A 13,854-nucleotide genomic window follows, 5' to 3' on the forward strand; every position below is an offset into this window, starting at 1 on the left:
TTTAGATTAGATTTCTATGGTATATACACTGGAGGATGAAGCCATGTGTAGAAATTCACGCAGTTGAGGGAACTTCTCTGAGCGTCATTCACTTGGGAGTGGCCAGAAACGATTCTTTTACAAATGGTTAAAGTAGCTAACGACTTCTAGTCTTAGACTAAGTATCCTCTGGGTAGTCAAAAACATCTGTTTTAGGGTCGAACTAAGGTGAGAAGGCGAAACATCTCTTCCCGGAGTTGTGCGTTGAGTTTACGACCCGGCACGTAAAAAACACCCCCAATGAAAAGAAGAAAGCAGCCTGGATGAGAACATCTGGTGATTCAGCGTTGCGAGTTTTCAAGAGAAAGGTTTTGCGGAGGACTCATTGGCCCTTTGTCCAGTTGTAAACTCGGCTATAACCGCGTAAGCGATGTCTATGCCAATAAAGGAGAAGATATTCTCATACAAACTGAGTGATCAAAATCCAGTTCTTGTATGGAAGCTCTGTAAGGAACCGGAACTATATGTAATAGTTTCTAGAGAAATACTGTAAACCAAAACTATGGAGAGCCAGTGAAATTAAAAACTCCGGAAAACTACGGGACAATACACTTTAAATAAATTATTTTTTAAATTTTTTCTTTAACATTTTTTTTGCATAGAACCATTACTACCCTCACTTTGGAACACACCCTGTAGGAATATTCGAACTGATGTGTGTGTACTTTAAAGCAGAGAGTGTTTGCTATTGTTGCCTTTGTTGTTGCTGTAAATATTTGATTTTGTGTAAGCAAGTACAAATGCAAACACACACACTCATATTATATACATATGTATATATTTATATTTGAAGTATGTACATATGTATTTATTACACATGCAGCATTGTTGAATGCCTCGCTGCATTTCTGACATATTTGTAGTATTTTGTTTTTGTTATTGTTGTACTTTGTTGCATGAGTCCTACAAATCATTTCTTTGGCCTTTCATTCGTCTCTTCTGCCAAATATGGGAAGTTGGCTACTTGCTCGCCAGTTGTTGTTAAGCTTGTGTACATTTCTTTTTCCGCCTGTCTATGTGAGTGTGTGCATGTGTGTGTTGGCAACATTTTCTCATTGCACTACATTAATGCCAGCAATACACACTTAAGATATTTATCTACATTAACTACATATATACAAGTATATGATGTTTGTTTGTATTTGTACTACCATATTGAGTTTGGCCAAAGAAAAGCGAAGCTGCCGGCCGGTTTCTTCATCGCCTTAACCCATTTTCTCTGCATTTAATTCCGCTTTTAATTTGTTTTGTAGGAAAAAAAATTATGTTCGCTTTTCTCCTTGCATCAAATTCTTAGTGAATAAATTCTTTTAATGTACTAATATTTTAAATCCGTACTCACTCAGACTCTTTCTCTCACTTTTTCTTTGCTTCTTTGTTTCTCACTCGCAGACACTTTGTTGTTGCTTGTTGGATTATGGAAAAAATGTCTTTAATTAGTGTAATGGCAGTGGGAGTTGGTTGGCATAACAAAAGGATTACAACAACGTTGTTTAATCCATTCCCTGAAATTACAGAAAGGAGATGTATCAAGAAAGTTATATTAATTTGTGGAACTTAATTAAAAAATCTGCTGAGTAAAGCAAAAAGAAATACAATAATTTTCTTTTGTAATTAATCAGCCAGCCATAAGGGCTAATTGTACAAATGTTTTTGATGTGAAAATGGAGTGGAACGCTATGCGTCAACTTTTCAAGGGGATAAACTCATCGTTGGGTGTTGAAGCATTTATCTTTTTATTTTTTTTATTTTAAACATTATGGAACAAATAACAAATGCACCAGTTTGGACGATAGCTAGGTACATCGAACAAAGGTCCGATCTGAACAATTTTGACGGAGATTGTAGCGTTGCATTGGATAGTAGTCTAAATGGTTTGTCCGGAAAGTAATAGCACTGACACGATTTAAAAGAACTTATTGAATCAATCGTTAGAGTTCTTTAAAAGCTTTCCCAAAAGCTTTCTTCTGCGTCGATGCAGCGCTGCCAGCGCGTTTTCCAAGCATTGAAGGCGTTACGGAAGGCATTCTCCGGACTAGCCTTGAGCGTCTTGAGAAAAAACAGCGATTAATCGACAAATATTTTCATCAAGAAATTGTATTGATGCACGTAAAATTTGCTTTCATTAACATTTGTATTTTAGTTTTTTTATTATATTATTTTATATTATATATTTTCTTTAGATATCAACTTACAAACTAGTTATTTTTCAAATAGTTACTTTCGGGCCAGTTACTTTGGAACTAATTACTTTCGGACCAGTCACTTTTCAACTAGTTCTCCTTGAAACTAGTTTTTTTTGAACTAATTACTTTGCTACCAGATACTTTTAAAACTAGTGCGATTAAAAATTTTTTGCATACTGTCATCTTTGGATGGAGTAAAGGATACGCTTAGACTACTTACATACTTTAGGACTAGTTACTTTCGGCCCAGTTATTTTTGGAACTAGTTACTTTAAACCTAGTTACTTTCGAAACTAGTTACTTTGCAACCAGTTACTTTTGTAATTGTTTCGATCAAAAATTAATTAACCGTTTTTGTATACATGGTTTGTACCGGAAATATATGTGAACGGAGCGATTTGTTACCGCGGTGCCAATTGGAGATTACAAGTGTAGCCAGGTTCATCTCTATCTGGTCTTTCCAACAAAGTGGAGATATTTCTCTTGCTCTGCTTCCCCCTGTATTTTTATAACTTGCGGATGGATTCGATTAAGTCCAAAGCTATATTTGAGGATTGATGAACACTTTCAGCTGAAATAGTTTTTTCGTGCGGAGTATTTCCTTATTTTTCCTGATTTTTTTCCAACGAAGAAGAGAGATCTCTTGATTTTCTATTATCCTTGGCATTACTTTGAAAACCTATTGAACAAGGGATCTGCATTCATATACGCACTGAAGTAATTATGCATTTATTTATGTGAGTTTTCTTCTAGACTAACTGAGTAAAGTCTAATATCTTTCGAGATAACCACTTTACTGTTGTTAATAACCACTTCACAGTTATAACTGCATTGTGCGCAAGAGTTAACGTTTTCTTTCTATCAACTTCAGGTCATCATTTTCGACTGGTTCTACCGGGTATTCATCGGCATTCGATTGGTTTGAGAACTTTTGCTGTACTTTCTACGGGTACATTTTCGAAGTCTTATAAGGCAAAATTAAATCCATCAACTTGGGTTGGTGCCTCGTATTTTTCATTCTCTGGGTAAAAAAATGTAATCTTCGAACCCTTGGAGCTTCAGCTCAGAACATTGCGTCATCTATGCCACAGGTTTATCCAAGTAAAATAAATATTTTTGGTGGCATTTCTGATCAAAGATCCATCCTCTTCATGCTCACTGCACTTGAAGTAAAGTTTCACTTCACAAATTCCATATCAAATCAATAAACCATTCCTTTTCTCATCAAAAATTCAGAACGCGAGTGAATTTGTAGGTGGTAAGCGCCAGTGGTATTTACTCTTTGCTATGACAACGGTAAGTTCTTGCGACATTTCCTTATTGCTTTTTAGGTTTCATGCTGAGTCGGCAGCCAAGGTGGCCCAGTATATATGGAACAGACAACGCGCCACAAGAGTGGAAGTAGAAAATCTAAATACCTATTTACCTGCACTTCCACATTAGCTGCACCTGTGCCGACATTGATGCCACCGCCGCCGCCGGTGCCGTTGGTGATGATGATGATGTTGCCGGCAGCGATGATGCCACACTATTTGCTGAAGGTTGTACACACTTAAACACAACCGAATGTAATGATACCACGATACCGCGCTTGTGCCACTAATGTCTCGTGTTGCCACACTCACACATTTATACAAGTGTAAGCTTTTTTGTTTGCCTTATGAAGCTGCTGCGCTTCTGTACTTGTCACCGCGCGGCGGCAGGTATGACAAACGACGGCAAGCCAAGTTGCAACCGATGTCGCTGATGGAGTGTCAATGTAATGAAAAATAAACTTATAAATTATGAGAGTGACCCAAATATTTCATTAGAAAATAGAAATGTGGGGAGCAAAGACGCATATGCGCACAACTATATAAACACACATATACAGCGAATATAAGTGTATATGAATAATTTTATGTATCTGTATGTGTGAGTGCTTGCAATGCATTTACAATGAATTATTTTAATTTCAATGTCAAATATTTGAAAAAAGCCAAAGCCAAAACTTAGTGTATTTGTTTGTCGGAAGAATCGTGGAATGCAAATAATGCCGTTGGCATGGCTGCAGTGTGTAAAATTTTTTTATAACCCGGAACTTACACAAACAACCTAACTGACTGACGCATGCGGGTGAGGCTCTCTATATATTATAATCACTATTTGCACTTTTCGTTTTTTATGGCAAAATTACGAAGAAATATCACAGCTTCAATTTCACTCCACGAGAAAGTGATATATGTAAGTATGTATAATATGTATGTATAAATCAATGTATGTGTGGAACTAAGTATGTATTTATGCATTTCGAAAATTAGGCTTATAATCACTCTATATAGGTATAATCAATTATGAAGTCTTTGAAATGCTAAATCGGTTTTGAATAAAGCACACTTTGACACCTTTCTCTTTCATGTATCTCTCGGAGTGACGTATGGAACGACTTTACAGCTTGTGCAAGAACTGAAACCACTCGACCTTCGTTTCGCTCTATAGGCTCTTGAAAAGTTCCAATAAAATTCGATTTTTTCGAGCTAAATTTTGTTCAGCGTTGTGGCTCAGTTCTGCCTCAATAGACATGTAACAAACAAAATTGCCACATCTGAAACGAAGAGCAATCTGAAGAAATTCAAGAGCTGCATTTCATCAAGAAAAAACAAGGGTTTAGTGTGACTTGTAGGTCTGTAAAATCATCGTTCCATATTTCTTCGAAAATGATGCCGGTGAGAACGTAACCGTCAATAGCGATTGTTGTCGCGCCATCAAAACTGACTGAAATTTAAGTTCATGATGTCGCCGACATTTGGTTTCAACAAGACGGCGCCACTTCCCACACATCGCATTATTCAATGGATTTATTGAGAGAACACTTCGACGAGCAGATAATTTGACTTTTTGAGCCGGTCAATTAGCCACCAATGCTGGATGGTATCACACCGTTAGACTTTTTTCTTTTTGGGATATGTAAAGTCTAAAGTTTATGCGGACAATCAAGTTTCGATTCAGACCTTGGAGCAAAAAATCACGCGTGTCATTCGTCAGTTCTTAGTCGAAATGCTCGAACGAATCATCGAAAATTGGACTCAACGGATAGACCATCTGAGATGTAGCCGCGGCCAAGAGTTGAAAGAGATAATCTTCAAAAAATAAATGCCAAAGAATGTTATCTCGAATTAAAATAAGCATTCTCCATTAAGTTTGAAATTTTTGCGCGTAACTGTCATACGAACTGAACGATCGCAATTGAGTTCTTTCTTTATGATTCCTCAACTTAGAACCATAGCCTCTAAGGAAAATGTGTACCCAGGAGTTAAATCGGAGATTTTATTATATACCAAGGACGGATTGGAGCTTAAGTGTGCGTATTGTGTGAAAGATTAAAGCCCACCGTCAACAACCTGATTGGACTTTATCAGGGTGGCTTTAAGCCTGGAAAATCAACAACTGACCAGATATTCAACATGCGCCGAATCTTGGAAAAGGCACAGGAAAAGACGATCGATACACACCAACTCTTTGTCGATTTTAAAGCTGCTTTTAATAGCACGAAAAGAAGCTGCCTTTATGCCGCAAAACTAATATGGTTCTGTAAACTGACGTCGAGTAATACCAAAAGCTCCGTCAGGATCGGGAAGGATTACTCCGAGCCTTTCGATACCAAACGTGGGTTCAGACAAGGCGACGCCCTATCGTGTGATCTCTTCAATCAACTGCTGGAGAGAATAATTCGAGCTGCAGAGCTGAATCGAGAAGGTACCATCCTCTATAAGAATGTACAGCTGCTGGCGAATGCCGATGATATTGATATCATTGGCTTCCATATCCGCGTAGTTACACCGGATAAGGATGGGAGTAGAAGTGTGGTAGTGAAGGAGGGCAAAATGGAATATCTCCTGCCATCAAACAAACAGTCGTCGCACAAAGTGACTTGGCTTCTACGTCACTGTTGATAGTCATAACTTCGAGGTCGTAGATAATTTCGTCTATCTTGGAACAGCCACAATGTCAGCCTCGAAATCCAACGCGAATAAGCCAATAATTCTTGCCAAGAGGGCTACTTTGGACTGAGTAGGCAATTGAGAAGTAAAGTCCTCTCTCGACGAACAAAAACCAAACTCTATAAGTCACTCATTATTCCCGTCCTGCTATATCGTGCCGAGGCATGGACGACGACAACATCTGATGAGTCGACCTTAGGAGTTTTCGAGAGAAAGGTTCTGCGGAAGATTTATGGTGCTTTATGCATTGGCAACAGCGAGTATCGCATTCGATGAAACGATAATCTGTTCGAGTTATTGAAAACACCAGGTAGAGAAGGACCTGGCTACACTTGGAATCTCCAAAGACTGGCGCGCTATTCTAAAATCGGCTATAACCGCGAAAACGATGTCTACTTCAATAAAGAAGAAGAAGAAGGACAGATCGGATTAAATTTCAATATTTCAAGCAGTGACTTTTCATTTTCATTTGATTTCCTGAAGTCCGCGGCAGTCCAGTGAATACAAAAACCAACACTCTACAGTTATCATTCCGAAGGCGATTCTATACCAAACTTTCTTTCTAATAAAAAAAGAACTTCTGCTCACAACCCAACAGGCACTGTGGGAACTCGCTGTCTAAAAGTTGCAAGACTATAACATACTACATCGCGAAGAAATCTAGAAAGACGCTTTAGTGTTTTGTTTATCATTCGCTCAGTTGCTTGCCGGACTTGCAAGCGACATTTAACACCCAATTCAAACATTTTGATGTTCAGAATCAGCAAATGTACATAAGCAACAAAATATGGATATGGAGTGCGTATATCATAATGCCAATTGGTCTGTTTATTTGGCTTGAGCAAACGAGTTTCGCGCGTCTATTTGGCGAATATGTCGTGTTAGCGTCGCTTAAATGAGCTCGTAAATTATGGCATACGCGTAGAGGCCAAGGAAAACGAATGCGACATTGTGATGCTACCACCTCCCGAAATCCCACAAATTCTACGAACCAGTGGCGCAGCGGTGCGTCGTCCAGGCGACGCACTGAGATTCACGTCATGGCGCGGTGAAAGTAACGAGATACACATACCCGTATCAGCTTGCTGGCTGGCGAGCTGCCGCATTGCTGAGTCCGAAACCGCGCGCGCGTTTGCCTTTCCAAGCAAATACTTTATCGCTGTACCAACAACCACCGGTGGTGGTGGTGGTGGTGATGATGATGACGAGCGTGTCTGCGCTTAAGCACATGCGCTTGCAGACGTCTTAGACTATTCAGCAGCTATGCTGGTGAAGCTAACCAGTAATGCGTCTGTGCGCATGCGCGGTTACACATGTATGTATATGGTAGCATTTGCGGTGTTTGGGAATGTAAAGTGCTCTGCGTCGCATCTTACAGCTGTTTTATGATGCGTGTTGCGTTCGTATGGAAATTGTGTGCGCGCATGCGCACGCTACTAGCGATTTGCTCTATTCATAAATATTGGAAAATGACATATTTTTAGAAATTGAAAGGACACGTTGAGAATTTTTAATTTGAATATCTAATGACCGCGTCGTGATGATGGTCTTTGGCAAACAGCGTTGACCGTTTGTCGTTCGCATGGTAAAAAACCACCGTTAGGTATAGGTATGTATGCGTTTAGTTATAACGAAAAGAAGTGAAATTTTTTGCGCTGATTATTTCAGCTATAAGTGAGTATTGGCCGATGGCCGCTGGCTGCTGGCCCACTCTTTAGCTATTTTTATCATTCGCCTATATTATACTCATATGCAAATGGCAGTACATAAATCTTGAACTTTTATTATGTGCGCATGTGTAAGGAATTTACGATTGACGTGACAACAGCTGGCAGCCTAGCGTGTGTTTTTCACACACAATGCTTTCGTATTGTAAGCGTTCACGCTGTAGCCGTGTGTCGATCATAAATTTGCGAACAAAATTATTATTTTTTTACTTTTTATTAAAAAACACTATTATTATAAATAAAGCAATAATGTACTTTTTCTCTAACATTTAGCGTATAATTTATTATCTTTAGCGCTTCCACTGCACTTTGGTCCTTTCCCTTTCTTTAGACATAAGTCAGCAAGTATGTGAGCGTATTAATATATGCAGCATAAGCGGAAATATCACAAATGATATAAATATATACATATATATATATACTATCTATATAATATTATTTTTTTCTAGCTGTTGTCTGGTCAGCCATGCAGTTTTCTTTTGTCCCCATTGCTGGCCTCAAAGTAATCGCGTATTTACAACCGTCCAGCCGCCGGACCGGTTAATGCTAATTTTCACAAATTAATTTCACAATTCCTTGTCGGTGGCGTCGGCACAGTGCTTTGTTTACGTTTAATCTAAGTGCAAAAAGTTAGCTGGACAGCAGTCTGCCAACGGCAGCTGTAAAGCTATAATCTTAAATAACTAAAGTGACTCCAGAGAAACGGTTTAAACAAAGTACTCGTATTGCCGAGACGTTAAAACTACGCGAGGAACTAAATTTGGGATTCATTGATTCAGAGTTGTATTTAGTAGCCTCTTTCAGGCAACTTAGTGAAAATATAAGAAAAAACGTTAGCTTCTTCTGAAGCTTTAATACTTTTCCCAGTTACTTTTATTATAGTATTAAAGATATTTATCTTGATTTCGAGTAGCTATACCGGCTAGGACCTCTCCGAGCTGTTCGATGCCAAACGAGATTTCAGACAAGACGACTCCCTATCATGCGACTTTTTCAATCTAGTGCTGGCGAAAATAATTCGAGTTGCAGAGCTGAATCGAGAAGGTACAATCTTCTATAAGAGTGTACAGCTACTGGCTTGAGCCGATAATAGTGATATCATTGGCCTCAACAACCGCGTCGTTAGTTCAGCTTTCCCTAGACTGGTTAAGGAAGTGAAGCAAAAATATACTGTCAGCGACAACCTTGCCTAGGTTATGCCATCCGAATGGATGAAAACATTCCAGATCTGAGAGTATGCTACGCAGTACCTGCCGGGGGTAGCGGTAGATGAAGAAGACCTCCACTCTGTTAGAAAGACCAGGTGGAGAAGAACCTGGATGCACTTGGATTCAGAAATTGGGGCCAAACAGCGAAAAGGAAGAACGATTACGCCAATGAAGAAGAAGAAAATATGCTATACCTATCCAATCGTAAAATATGTTTGCAGATTGGAGTCCTGCTTTGGACAATAATTCATGCCAAATTTCGTGAAGATAAGTACAAGAACTTCATTTAGATCGGCCAGTTTCTTTGACACCTTTAGTGGTCCGATAAATGAGCAGATTCGTGTGGAGAAAAGAATGTGTGCGAAATTTCAGATAGATATCTCAAAAACTAGATCGTGTACATATATTTGCACGTATTCCCACTGTTAATGTCTGATATCGGTACTATATAATTTTTTGAAAACTAGCAAGGCGAATGCTAGGTTTGACAATTAAGTAAAGAGACTGATTTTATTGCCTCGCTTGTGATAAACCTGTGACCTTGAAATTTCATTTCTCTTTTTCCGGCATCCCTCCCCTCTCCATTGATAAATGTACCATCGCTCTAGCTTGTTGAGTTCGCCGCGTCAAATTGAATAGACGTGTGTTTGTAGTGCTCGTCATGAAAATGGAAAAACGAAATCAAGAGCAACGCGTCGCGATAAAATTTCGCCAGATTGGGCGAAACAGCTTCGGAAACGTACGCTAAAATTGTAAGAGTGTATGGTGATAGTGCTCTTAGTCGTGCCCAGGTGTTTCACAGCTCACAATGGTTATCTCCGCGCGCCCCCCGCCCGAAAAAAGCTCGCATGAGCAAGTCGAAGGTGAAAACGATGATTTTTGCCTTTTTTGATAGCCGTGGAATCGTCCACAAAGAATTTGTTCCACCGGAGAAAACTGTGCATCAAGTCTACTATTGCCAAGTACTCGAAAGATTCCGAAAACGAGTCAACAGGGTGCGCCCAGACATCGCTCGTAACTGGATCCTTCATCACGACAACGCGCGGTGCCACACCGCCCTCAGTGGGTCCCAGTATTTGGCCTCTAAAGGGATCGCCGTGTTGCAACAGCCGCCTTATTCACCCGACATGTCACCCTGTGACTTTTTTTGTTTCCTAAAACAAAATCGGTGGTCAAGGGATACTCGCGGACATCCCAGTCGAAGCGTTCCAGAAATGTTACGAAGCATGTAAAACGCGCTGGAAACGCTGTATAGCTGCCCAAGAGGACTATCTTGAAGGGGATGGTAGAGTTGTAGAATAATTTTCAAAGATACGGTTTTTATGGAATCAGTCTCATTACTTAATTGTCATACCTCGTACAATGTCATAATATTGTCCACATAATGCTAACCATGAAAAAATTATTGTTTTTGGATGATAATACTGCTCTGACATGTTCTAGCCGAGTAAAATTCAGGTGACCCGACCGTCGTGGGTTAGCTTGCAACGAAAGTGTTAAGGTAACAGGTTTTTGAAAATCGTGTGGGCATCAGAAAGATAGTAGTAGCTCTCAACACACTTTGGTTAATGGTTTGGGTATGAGTAGTGTTAATGCAAGATTCGTACCAAAATACCTCAACCTTATTTACTCCTAACTACAAAAGCCTCCCATTGAACAAATGGTTAAGTATTACTTCGTGGCAGGGACAGTACATTTAAGTCTCTTCTGTCGTGTGGACTGACAAACACTTAATCTGTAGAAAAAGTCTCAGTTTTGTTATCATCAATGCTGACGCTTCGCTAACAGCTTTCCCTTTCTCAGTCGACTGACACATGAGGGTCGTTAAATTGTCGACCGTAAAACTACCACAGAGTCAGAGTATGGTGTTTAGTTTTCTCTTTGTGTTCGAAAAGCGAGAGCAATAAAGTAATATATGTTCAGAGTCTTCTATATACTCTGTATACGTCGGACAGTTCGGACAAATCGCTCATTTGATGCAAGACCGGCATAAGTCAAAAAAATCGATTCACCAGAAAACGCGTTTAAAGTTTTCAACTGACTACAACCTTACACGGTGACTCCAACCTTACACCTCTTCTCAAGCGGAGCATATGAGAGGTATTCATACGAATTTTTCACTCAACATGAAGTATGATATAACGAACAATTCAGCAGCATTAACTCAAAAATTAGTAGCATTTATGCTGGTCTTGCAGCAAATGAGCCAAATGTTATTGTGGAATCTAGAAAAGTAGCTTCTAAAGCACACATGCCCACTATGTACTGCATTTGAGTCTAATGGAAATACAGGTCCCTATGTCGTTTGTCAATCCTAGAGTGGATGTCCGGCATAAGTCTGTAGGTACAGCGCCCTTTGGATGAGGATTGCCCTTCCTGGTGCCACATTTAATGTTCTTGTTCCTTACCTCTGTCTTCGCCGATACTGTTTTAAGGGCTTATAGTTGACATAAACGCTCGAGTTCATCACCTATAAGCGCATCAGTTCTGTAAATTGTGTTTGCTTTACCGGAAGTACACGCCAGGAGTTTCTTAAATTTATTTTGGGATCCCATATTATTCCCAGATACTTGAGCTGCAGCTGTGAGGTAATTCCGCAGTCCTCTATGGTGAGCCATATTCGTTCTTCTATATATATTATATATAACTTCTGTTTTTGTGGTCCGCCCGTTTCAAACTCATAGAAGAGAGCCTTTGGCGTAGACTATGTAATATGCATTCCATTTATTTCGTATTGTGTCTTTGATAATCCGTCACTTTCTTAAATCACTAGCTCCAAGAGGTTTCGTAATATTATATATTTTCCGTCAATTTAGCCATTGTGTCGAGCATACACAGATGCCGGTACAATGAAGGTTCTTCGGGTGGTTTTTTTGATTTTGGGAAAAAGTGATTTTGCTACTTTGTTTCGTCGCTTGGCACACGAAACCCGAACCTGTTTCGGGAATAATGTTTCGACGACTTTTCCCCCTAAAAGATGAATTTTTAGGTTACTGCTGCTTTACCATATCTAATATGGAAATCAGAATTCATGCTTCACAGAATTATCAAGAAAGGCTACCGCACTTTACCAAAAAATTAATCAACAATTCTGCAATACGCTAAGACATTTATAATTTCCACAACGAACTGAACTTTAATCACTGTTCGACGCACAAGCCGGTAATGGTGGCTGCTTTGTATTAGCGCAAATTCCAATTAAGGAAACAAATGAGCATGTCTGGTACGGTAGAGAGGCTGCGACGACGACTCCTGTGAAGCACGCTGCATCCTATACGCAAACCACACACACACAAGTGCATACGGATGCAGGTACACACACTCACACACACACTAATATAGACATACGGATACATACACGCCCAAATTTCGAGAGCAGTGCATCTTAATCACAGCATATATCAGTCTAGCGACTCCAGCGAGACTTACGACCGACCAACGGCAAAGTGATCATCAATGTTTGTGTTACTTAACTGGTGAATAAAAACAACAGCAATAACAACAACTGCGCTGCAGCACAACACAGGAAGGCATTTGTAAGCAGCAGCTAGCGCAGCATTGGTGATAGCATTTACAAAAACAAAAACAACAACAGCAGATGAACGCAAGCAATCTCGGTAAAACATTGTTGCCGACGACGCGAAATTACTCCAATTTCGAACAGGCTCAGCCATTTTTAGCAAACAGGAACAAACTTTAAAAGCGCAGAGCACAAAGTGACTTGAATGGCGATGAAATCGATGCAACCTAGACCGAGACCCGGCCGTCTGCTGAGCAAGAGTGTGCGCGCTTGTAAGCCAATAAGGCTCGCCAGCCAGTGCACTAGAGTGGTCCAGTCGCGGCTTTGGTCCGGTATAGCGGCGCATCAACACATACATATGCATACACACACACATAGAGCTGAATCGATTCAGTTTTGTCTACCTCTATTTTTGTCCTCGGATTGGCCATCAGGCAAGCTGGACCGACCGACCGACCGACCGTCTGTTTGGCTGGTCAATAGACAGTTGTTGTTGCTTTTCCTGTTGTTGTGCTAGCGTTGCATTGTAAAAAAGTCGTCAATTGTTGTTGCGTCGCTGCCTTGGTGCATAAATAAAAAATCGCAACAACAACAAATGCACAACTAAATGGTTATTAGCATCACCGGCAGCAAGAACAACAACACTATCACCGCCATCGTTGCTACCACCGTCCGTTAGCCGCTGCTCGCCTACGAGGATGGCGGTGCGGGCGCGAGGTCGGCGGCGCGTGTCGGATGAAAAGTCTTCTACTAAATGTGGAAAAACGTTTTGCAAATATTTTATGGAAAAGTGGGACACGCAATAAAAATCACAGCAAATTGCATGAATGAAATCTGATCGATATTAATTTGTGTATGCGTACTATGTTTTTATTGTTATTTTACAATACTCGCACCAATCAATAAATAAATACATATGTCCGTATGTGTCTGTGTGTGTGTGAGCAATCATTGATTATTGTTTTATTGTTGTTTTTATGTATTTATTTGCCTTTATTGCTTAATATTGGCGTGCACTTCGTGTTATCGTGTTTGCTTTACATCGCATTTATTGCAAATGAATTGAGTACCGTTACAAAAAAAATATTGGTGGTTGAATAAATAATGGACTGTTTAAACATCAATTGTGCAGTATTTTGCATTAATCAATTGTGAAGTTGTTTTTGCGAATCTCTTAACACAATGGTTTAAGGG

At 39.8% G+C, this 13,854-nt stretch overlaps 1 long non-coding RNA gene across 1 annotated transcript in view; it reads right to left on the minus strand.

The window, feature by feature from the left end:
• Positions 1 to 1,393: 1,393 nt before the first annotated feature.
• LOC125778317 (uncharacterized) overlaps positions 1,394 to 13,854 on the minus strand; it is a 62,110-nt gene continuing 49,649 nt past the window's right edge. The window contains exon 3 of the long non-coding RNA XR_007422628.1: positions 1,394 to 1,544. This is a non-coding gene — a long non-coding RNA (uncharacterized LOC125778317). The remainder of the gene's footprint in view (positions 1,545 to 13,854) is intronic.

Source organism: Bactrocera dorsalis, chromosome 4, assembly GCF_023373825.1.
Source record: "Bactrocera dorsalis isolate Fly_Bdor chromosome 4, ASM2337382v1, whole genome shotgun sequence".
Lineage (NCBI taxonomy): Eukaryota > Metazoa > Arthropoda > Insecta > Diptera > Tephritidae > Bactrocera > Bactrocera dorsalis.